Below are 9,460 nucleotides of genomic sequence, written 5' to 3'. Positions count from 1 at the left end.
AGAAGAAGTAAAACTGTCACTGTTTGCAGATGACATGATACTATACATAGAGAATCCTAAAGATGCTACCAGAAAACGACTAGAGCTAATCAATGAATTTGGTAAAGTAGCAGGACACAAACTTAATGCAAAGAAATCTCTTGCAGTCCTATACACTAATGATGAAAAGTCTGAAAGAGAAATTAAGGAAACACTCCCATTTAGCATTGCAACAAAAAGAATAAAATACCTAGGAATAAACCTACCTAAGGAGACAAAAGACCTGTATGCAGAAAATGATAAGACACTGATGAAAGAAATTAAAGATGATACAAACAGATGGAGAGATATACCATGTTCTTGGATTGGAAGAATCAACATTGTGAAAATGACTCTACTACCCAAAGCAATCTACAGATTCAGTGGAATCCCAATCAAACTACTAGTGACATTTTTCACAGAACTAGAACAAAAAATTTCACAATTTGTATGGAAACACAAAAGACCCCGAATAACCAAAGCAATATTGAGAAAGAAAAATGGAGCTGGAGGAGTCAGGCTCCCTGACTTCAGACTCTACTACAAAGCTACAGTAATCAAGACAGTACGGTACTGGCACAAAAACAGAAATATAGATCAATGGAACAGGATAGAAAGCCCAGAGATAAACCCATGCACATAGGGTCACCTTATCTTTGATAAAGGAGGCAAGAGTATACAATGGAGAAAAGACAGCCTCTTCAATAAGTGGTGCTGGGAAGACTGGACAGCTACATGTCAAAGAATGAAATTAGAACACTTCCTAACACCATACACAAAAATAAGCTCAAAATGGATTAAAGAGCTAAATGTAAGGCCAGACACTGTAAAACTCTTAGAGGAAAAGATAGGCAGAACACTGAGATAAATCACAGCAAGTTCCTTTTTGACTCACCTCCTAGAGAAATGGAAATAAAACCAAAAATAAACAGATGGGACCTAATGAAACTTAAAAGCATTTGCATAGCAAAGGAAATCATAAACAAGACGAGAAGACAACGCTCATAATGGGAGAAAATATTTGCAAATGAAAGAAATGACAGAGGATTAACCTCCAAAATATACAAGCAGCTCATGGAACTCAATATCAAAAAAACAAGCAACCCAATCCAAAAATGGGCAGAAGACCTAAATAGACATTTCTCCAAAGAAGACATACAGATTGCCAACAAACACATGAAAGAATGCTCAACATCATTAATCATTAGAGAATGCAAAGCAAAAGTACAATGAGGTATCACCTCACACAGGTCAATGGCCATCATCAAAAAATCTAGAAACAATAAATGCTGGAGAGGGTGTGGAGAAAAGGGAACCCTCTTGCACTGTTGGTGGGAATATAAATTGATACAGCCACTATGGAGAATAGTATGGAGGTTCCTTAAAAAACTAAAACTAGAGCTACCATACGACCCAGCAATCCCATTACTGGGCATATACCCTGAGAAAACCAGAATTCAAAAAGAGTCCACAATAGCCGGGACATGGAAGCTTACTTTAATTTAATTTTTATTTTATTTGTTTATGTAAAAAGCCCATCTGTGATCCCCTGGCTTATTTTCCTTTGAAAATGACTAATTTCGTATTTTATAAGTGCACAGTGAATGCCGATGAGCCTTCATTTGTCACTGGGTGCCTGTGATTGGAACAGTCATTACCCTAATATATCTTGCAGAAGAGCCAACAGGGTCGTTGATGCTGGTTGCACAGAAGGGAGGCTTTTTCCTGCCACGTCCCTGTCCATCTGGCTTAGTGACCTTCCTCAGACTGCAGGTGTGTCAGCATGATTTACACTCATATTCCATGTGGTCCTTTGCGAAGAGAATTGACTGGCCGTTGAAGAGGGGGAGAGAATTCTGTAGACATCCATACACATCCATTTCAGGATATATGGCCCATCAGCTGCTCGTGGTTAAAGTAATACAGAGGCCTAAAACCATTTTGAATATCAATATCCATCCCCAACTTTCAACTGCATTCTAATTTGGCAGTGCTTGGTGGTGCTTCTGCCTTTCCAGCCAAATGACATTTGTCACACTCAAGTAGGAACAATTATTAATCATTTTCATTTCATTAGAAACACTACAATAAAATGTCAACAGTCTTAAACTTTGCATCAGAAGAGTGTACAAATTAATTTTGATTTTCTGGAGTGGAATTACTTTTGTAAGTACTAGACTGTGTAATCACTTCGGGTGTAGTTACTTGTGCAATCAATTATACTTAAATGCACTTAGCTGTTTTCAAACATGATTTTCAGAGGTCACCTATTGGTGCTTTTTGCTATTATAATAGGAAGTTGCTATAGTTCATATTGTACATGCAGTAACCAAGGCATGGTTAACGTAGTGATGAGATGAATAGAAATATAATAGTAAAAATTGTCTTAGTAAGAGACCAACCCAACCCACAGAAGACTTTGGGGCTTAGTTTTGATTTAATTCTGGCTGGGGGACTACCTAGTGACTACAAAATGTTTTTACAGGGGAAAAATAAAGGTGGCAGTTCATATCTATTTTAGAATGTGGATGTTGAAAACTTGGTTTCTGATGGCTGACTTTCCAACTTGCTAGCTGTGTACCATGGAGTAGTGTACTTTCCTGCACACCTGTTTACTGTTTACTCACCTATAACACGAAGGGGATGGAGCATCTACTCCCATGAAGCTCTGGGCCTGCTTCCATCATTTCATCTTTACTACACAGCCTGGTGCAGAGTAGATGCGAAATTAATAGTTATTGAAGAAGTAAATGAATGAGCATTGATGACGATTCAGTGATAAAACATAGAAGATGATTAGCTGTTAGCTGGTATTGTTAGTCATCATGGTCAATATAGTATTAATAATGATCATTTCAATCTTAGAAAAACCTATTTTTCCACTTATTTGGACCAGGAAATGGAACCAAACTAAATATAGCCATGGAAAGATTCTACACGTCACTAATAATTACATAAATGCAAGATAAAGCATCAGTTGAATACCTTTATTGCTTACAATATATCAAAAGGAGATCAATAACATTCAGAGATGGTGGAGTGGTGGAGACACGGGTGCTTTCATATACTGTTGACAGGACTATAAATTGGCTCAACCTTCCTGAAGAGTGATTTGGCTAAATAGATCACAATTAAACATGTACAGATGTACTTTTGGCATCTAAGTTACAGAAATAACGTTTAAGTAGGCAAAGATGTATACACGAATGATTTTTTTATAGTATTAAATGCATAAAATGGATACACCATGAATGTTCATCAATAAGGTATAGCTAAACAAGTTATGGTTTGCCCAAGAACAAAATTCTATATATACGTTAAGAAGAAGAATCTTTGTGAATTGGCATGTACATTTTTCTAAATTACTGTGCTAAGTGATACAAGCAAGTTGCAATCCAACATGTATCATAAGCTTATATATATTTTTAAAGAATGGACTAGATTGCATAAGACCTAAGAACAAACTAGAAAGCGAGTTATGATCATGCATAAAGAATTACTGTCTTTTGGGGAATGGATTGCATGTGTGTGGCTTTGACTTTTATTTATTATTTCACATATTTTAAGTAGTGGTATTATGTGTGGTTTTAATTTATTTGGCATTGGTAAGAAATTTAAATAAATGCATCACATTTATTTAAAAATAGATTTAAGCCTATGAGAACACTCTTCGTAAGTGACCAACTGAATCAATAAAAGAAGGGTAGCCAGACCCATCTGAATCATCCCCCTGCCTGGTCCATTTGGGCTGTGTTCCCAGGCTTATGCCTTAATTGGCTCCCGGCTGGAATTGATTAGCAAGTGTACCAGTATAAATGGACGTCTCATGAAAAGGAGTTGGTAGATCCCTATAATTTATACAAAGAATCATTTAAACTTCAGCATTCTCAGGACCTTCCAGTAATATAACTCCGAAAGTAGGACTACTGTCAATACTTTCCAGAAATATGGATAAACTCTCAAAATTATGTCTTTGTCCTCAAAATGATTTCCTTAGCTGTTAGCTAAATTCCTGCCAAAACGTCATTATACGAAAATGGTGAGGTCCTGCCTCCATGGAAATGGAAATAACAACTCCAGCTCTTTGTGAACAGGAACCAAAGTGGTGGTTTCTTGTCTTTGTTAGAATCCATTCCATTTGAGGTCCATGAATGGAGTGTCTGCCTCACTTTTAACGTGTTGATTTTTAAGAAAGAATCACATTTTAAAACATTGTATTAGTAAGTAAAGTCATAATTACAAGAAAAATGATGAAATAAATAAAATAAGAAAATAACATAAAATGAAAAAGTAAGACCTATTTTTAAAAAAAAATCTCCTGCTCTAAATAAAATAAAACCTTGCATTGACCTGAGAACTTGGCTAATGAGGCATTTGCCAAGTTGTTTAGTTTTTATGGCTTGCCAAGTGTGTAATTACTTTGCTTGGCACTTTTAGAAAATGTTATTATGAACCCTTCTTCCAAAGAAAATTATGCAACATAATTATTAACTCTAAAATTACACACACATTTATCTGCTAGTATTCGCTTTCACGCTTCAGCTGTCACTTAAACTTCACCCGCTTGAATCACGCACCTGTTCACAATGATGTTTTCAATGTGTTTCTACTAATTTCCCATTATATGGTAGAAAGCCAAACACTGGGAAAAGGAAAGTAACAAAAACTGGGCTTTAATAGAAAATCACTTCCTGTAACATCTGAGACCCTGATAGCCTTCTCGCGGAAAGAGGACCATTGAATCCTTGTCATCGTGATCATGTCATTCACGGCCTCTGTTGTACATTTTCACCCATTTTGAATATTTCAACCAGAAACAACAGCACTTCTGACTCACACACAAAGGCAGGCTGCATCATGTCAGGGTTAGATTCTATTCTTGCTTTCTCTTGAATGCTGCCTCTGAAAAGAAAGAAAAGAATGCCTTTTTTAATGGACAGAAGTGAAAATGTCCAAGGACAAAGTTTTGTGACTAAAACTTGCATTTCAAGGTGGTCTTCACCCAGATTTCATCTTTGAATCTCCTTTATGTGAGACATCTGCTGTCTGCTAACCAGAAGCTCCCCAAGGGCAGGGCTAGGTATCATAACTGCCCAACCTCAGCACCTGCTCAAGCTCGGGGGTTCCCCCCCCCGATGCTCAGGAATTATTTATTAATAGGCTGTTTTCCTTTTGCTTCAGTTCATCAGTGATCAGAACATAAGAACTATTATGGATTGAATTGTGTCCCCCACTAAATTATATGTTGACATCCTAACCCCCAGGACCTCAGAATGTGACTATATTTGGAGATGGGACATTTAAAGAGGTGTTTAAGTTAAATGAGGTCATGTGGGTGGGCGCTCATCCAATGTGGCTGATGTCTTTATAGGAAGAGATTAGACACAGACACATGCTCAGAGGGAAGACATGGGGAGAAGAGACAGCCATCTAAAGGACGAGGACAGAGGCCTTAGAAGGAACCAGTGCTGTCAACACCACTATCTTGAACTTACAGACTCCAGAAAGGTGAGAAAATTAATTTCTTCTGTTTAAGGCCCCCTGCCCCAGTCTGTGGTCCACTGCTATGGCAGCCCTAGCAAACTAATACCTTGCTCTGCTTAGCAGAGAACTCTTTGCGAGTAGCTATGGAATAACTTGACCTAATTCCATTGAAGCTTCATTTTGAATTTCAAGACAGAAGAGAAATGGATTCAACAGTGGCAGTGTGGTGGGATCTGTCCGTAGGGAACTGCCCCCGCCCCCCCGCCAGAAGCCCTGGGGAGTCAGGAGTCCATGGTTCACTGGGTGACCATGTCCAGGGAGACGGGAAAGTGCAGAGTCAGTATATCTGGACGATCGTGGCTTTCTTTGTAAGAGATTGTGCCAGCATTTTCCTGGACAGTAGTGGACAGCTTTACTGTCATATTTTAATCCATTTGCATCACACAGACTTCCCAAATTGTCAGGTTAAAGATCCACTGTAAATTGCTGGAAATGTCATAGTTACGGTGCAAAGGGGAATTCTAAAAATGCACTAACCTATGCACATGGACACGGGCTTCCCAAGACCTGAGGGGCAGCTGTCATCTTCTTGTAAAGTCATCAAGCTCCAGACGTTGGGTTGGTTGCCCTCTTCTTGTAGAAATGTGATAGTGGATCAAACTCCAGCTCATCTTCATGGGTGCCCCAAGTCAAATGAAGGTCTGATGCTGAATACTTTGCTGTTTGCAGGGAAACAGCTTTTATTGAAGCTTTACGTGTTGAACTAGGATGTATATCACTCAATTTTTTAGAAACCTGTGGTTAGAATTCTTGAGACACAGTGCTGGATTATTTCCACTTTTACTGGCCCTACACTTCCAAAATCGATTGCTTCCTTTGCTTCTGGTTTAGCAATAGAGATTAATATTTATTTCTCTGGGGAGAGAAAAAGGACACAAATAAGAAAGCTCTGGGAACCTTTTTTTCCCCTATGAGCCCTGAGAGTTTAATCAATAGAGACCCACGTGACCGTACTCTCTGGTATGTTATCAGATATTAGTTTGCTTTTTGCTGGACGCCTCCTTAGATGATCCAAGAGAAATCACATGCAAATCTGCATGTTGCATTCTTAGAAAACATTTTTAGGTCCCATTTTAAGGAAAGAGTGAGACATATTTTCACTTTTACACCTTCTGTTCCCAAATGAAAACATTGACTTGAAAGCCAGGCTTGCAAACAGCTTCCCACTTAAACAATAAAAATGCACTGAAATCTTTCCAGTGATACCGAAGTTATGTGTAAGATGCAGAATTCAGGTGTTAATAAGCATATGGAATATATGGAAATTCACCAGATGAAACCAATGAAGCATATTACTTTTCAATTCAAAATGATATATTAAAGAAAACTAGCAACAGTTTCTGCTGGAATGTTCACTTAGCCCTCATGGAAATACCAAATTAAGCAACAAAGAAAGAGATGGTTCTGCTTATTATGTATTGGATATAAGAAAAGAATACAACCATCTAAGCTGTATTCACGGGGAGACCCCCACCTTTTTGCAGGAAGAAGTGACTCTCCAAATTGAAGGCAAAGTTAATTATCACAGAGTTATTTAGTTCATGTGAAAAATGGAGAATTCAAATAGGGGCTCCTAGACCATTAACAACACAGATCCCACAGTGATTACAACCGTAAACCTGGAATGTGCATTTCCCGTTGCCGTTTTTTTTCCTAGTGATTAAACTGGAGGAAAAAGGTAAAGCCAGGCACATATTAATTTCCCAATTCAAATAAAGTGGTGTGACACGATACCCGGCCAGCCTCACTGTAATCTCCACTTGGTAAAAGGACATCCTCTTAGATTTGTGTCTTACTGTTCTTTTCTATTATGTCTCAGAAGCTTTGCCATGTGGAGAAAAAGTCATGCCGCTCACCAGATAGACTTGCTCTAATATAATCTCAGCCCTAATCCCTGGAAATGTCTTGCATTAATGCTTCCTAAAGCTCCTCAGTTTTTACTAAGTCAAAGCAGGAGCAGAAAGATACACTGTTTCCTTGAGTCCATATGTATTTACCTTAAAGCCCACTGTCTACAGTGGACAATGCATATGTTATATAATGTGCTTGTGACTCCAGGAAAGCGTCTTTGTTTAATCAGCGTAATATCCCGCAAAGTTTATCTGAACAATAAATGGTGTTTTAGGTGCACGAGGAGCATTTGAAGCTACTCTTTCAGAAAAGCCACACTTGCTGAAAGTTTTCTGGCTTCCTGAATCGTGTGGAGATCACAGGGTTTTCAGGTAAGACACCAAAACTTGCTTTTTACTGGAACTCTTACTTTGGAAGGCCCAATTCTGAGCATCACAAATTTGGTGGTAAATTGACGTTTAGACATGGCCACAGCGACTTCTCACGCCATCACAGAGGAGTGTGAGCATATGAGAACCTCTCATGGAAGTGGAGTGAGTGCCTGGGCTTGAAAGCGCTATTTTAACCCAGAGATGGAGAGAAAGTGCTCCAGGGAGGGGGGGAGGGGGCGGGCGTGGGTGTGCCATGCTGGGCATCTTGAGGTCTGAACTCAGCGTCAGAGTCCCTCACCGGGTCCTCCTGGAGGAGACTCCCCATGACATCATCTCTGGACCCAGTGAGCGAGGACCTGTGGGTCATTCAACCTCCAGCGTGTTCCCTTGCTGCCCATTTACGTCTTGCGCCTCATCGCCTTCACAGCGTCATCGGGGGCACCAAGCCAGACCTTCTCAGGTGGCAGGTCAGCCGTGCACTCACACGAGACCACGAAGTGTGAATAAAGCGCAGCTTTAAGTTTGCACTGAAGTTACTGAATCTTGCTCATCAGCGTATTCCTCCCCACCCCCCACCCCCTGCTCAGCCGGAAACAGACTTTCCAGTGAACACTCCCTTGCTTTCCCCGGTCTGACTAGTTGCCCTCGGCTCAGATCGCCCCTTCTGTGTGATACCCAGCTTTTCAGGTTCAGCTCCTTCCCTCTTCGTCTCCCCAGATGGAGATGGTGCCGCCGGGGGAGCTGCTGATGGCAGTGTGTAGAGGAGGCTTCTGAGTGGCGTGTGGACCCTGGACCACCTCTTGGGTCTTGGTTGGCTTCCGTGGAGGTGCTGCCCCTGGTGCCTGGCCAGGCCACTGTCCAGCTCCCACTGGCCTGTGATCCAGCTCGGGTCTCACTGGTCCTTTTGGGTCTGGCTCATGTTCCGTCCTTGGCCGAATGGTTCCCCTTGTATCTCTCTGTCATATCGTCACTTCTGAACACCTCCTGGGACCCATGGAGACCCCAGGGGGAAGCTAGGCCCGCCTCTGCCTCATCCTGCCACCCTGAAGGCGTGCCCTGGAAGTGCTGTCCTCCTAGGCGGCCAAGGGGGAGCCAGATTCCCCACACGAGGCAACCTGCTTTGGTAAAGCGGCTCTTGGATTCGTATTCCTGATTGCCTGTATTGGAGTCTGGGCCGCCTGGGTCCTGTGCGAACTTGGCCCAGTTATCCACAATTCTAATGCTTCAGATTCCTCATCTGCAAATTGCGAAGGATGAAAATAGTAGCCTCTACCTCTTGTGGTAATACTCTTGCAGTATTTAGAGCAGAGAATACCATGTCGTTAAGCCTCAGTACTGACTGCCGTTACTGCTAATACAACCTGAGTCCACGACGGTAGACGAGGTGGAGGGAGAGAGTCAGTGCTTTATTGCTGGGCCAAGGTGATGCTAAGGACGCTTCAGGAATGCACCTCTATGGCTACTTAACGCATGGCTGCTTTCTGTGCGCCAGGTATCAGAGTGGCTTGAGAATGGCTCTAATTTAGCCCAGTTTAACAGACAAACCAGATCAGAGAAATTATGTTACCTGCTCTAGGTAAAGAAATCTTTTTTTTTTTTTTTTACATCTTTACTGGAGAATAATTGCTTTACAATGGTGTGTTAGTTTCTGCTTTATAACAAAGTGAACCAGTTAT

Source organism: Neophocaena asiaeorientalis, unplaced genomic scaffold, assembly GCF_003031525.2.
Source record: "Neophocaena asiaeorientalis asiaeorientalis breed wild unplaced genomic scaffold, Neophocaena_asiaeorientalis_V1.1 scaffold606, whole genome shotgun sequence".
In the NCBI taxonomy this organism is placed as follows: Eukaryota; Metazoa; Chordata; class Mammalia; order Artiodactyla; family Phocoenidae; genus Neophocaena; species Neophocaena asiaeorientalis.
Note: the sequence above shows the minus strand (reverse complement) of the source record.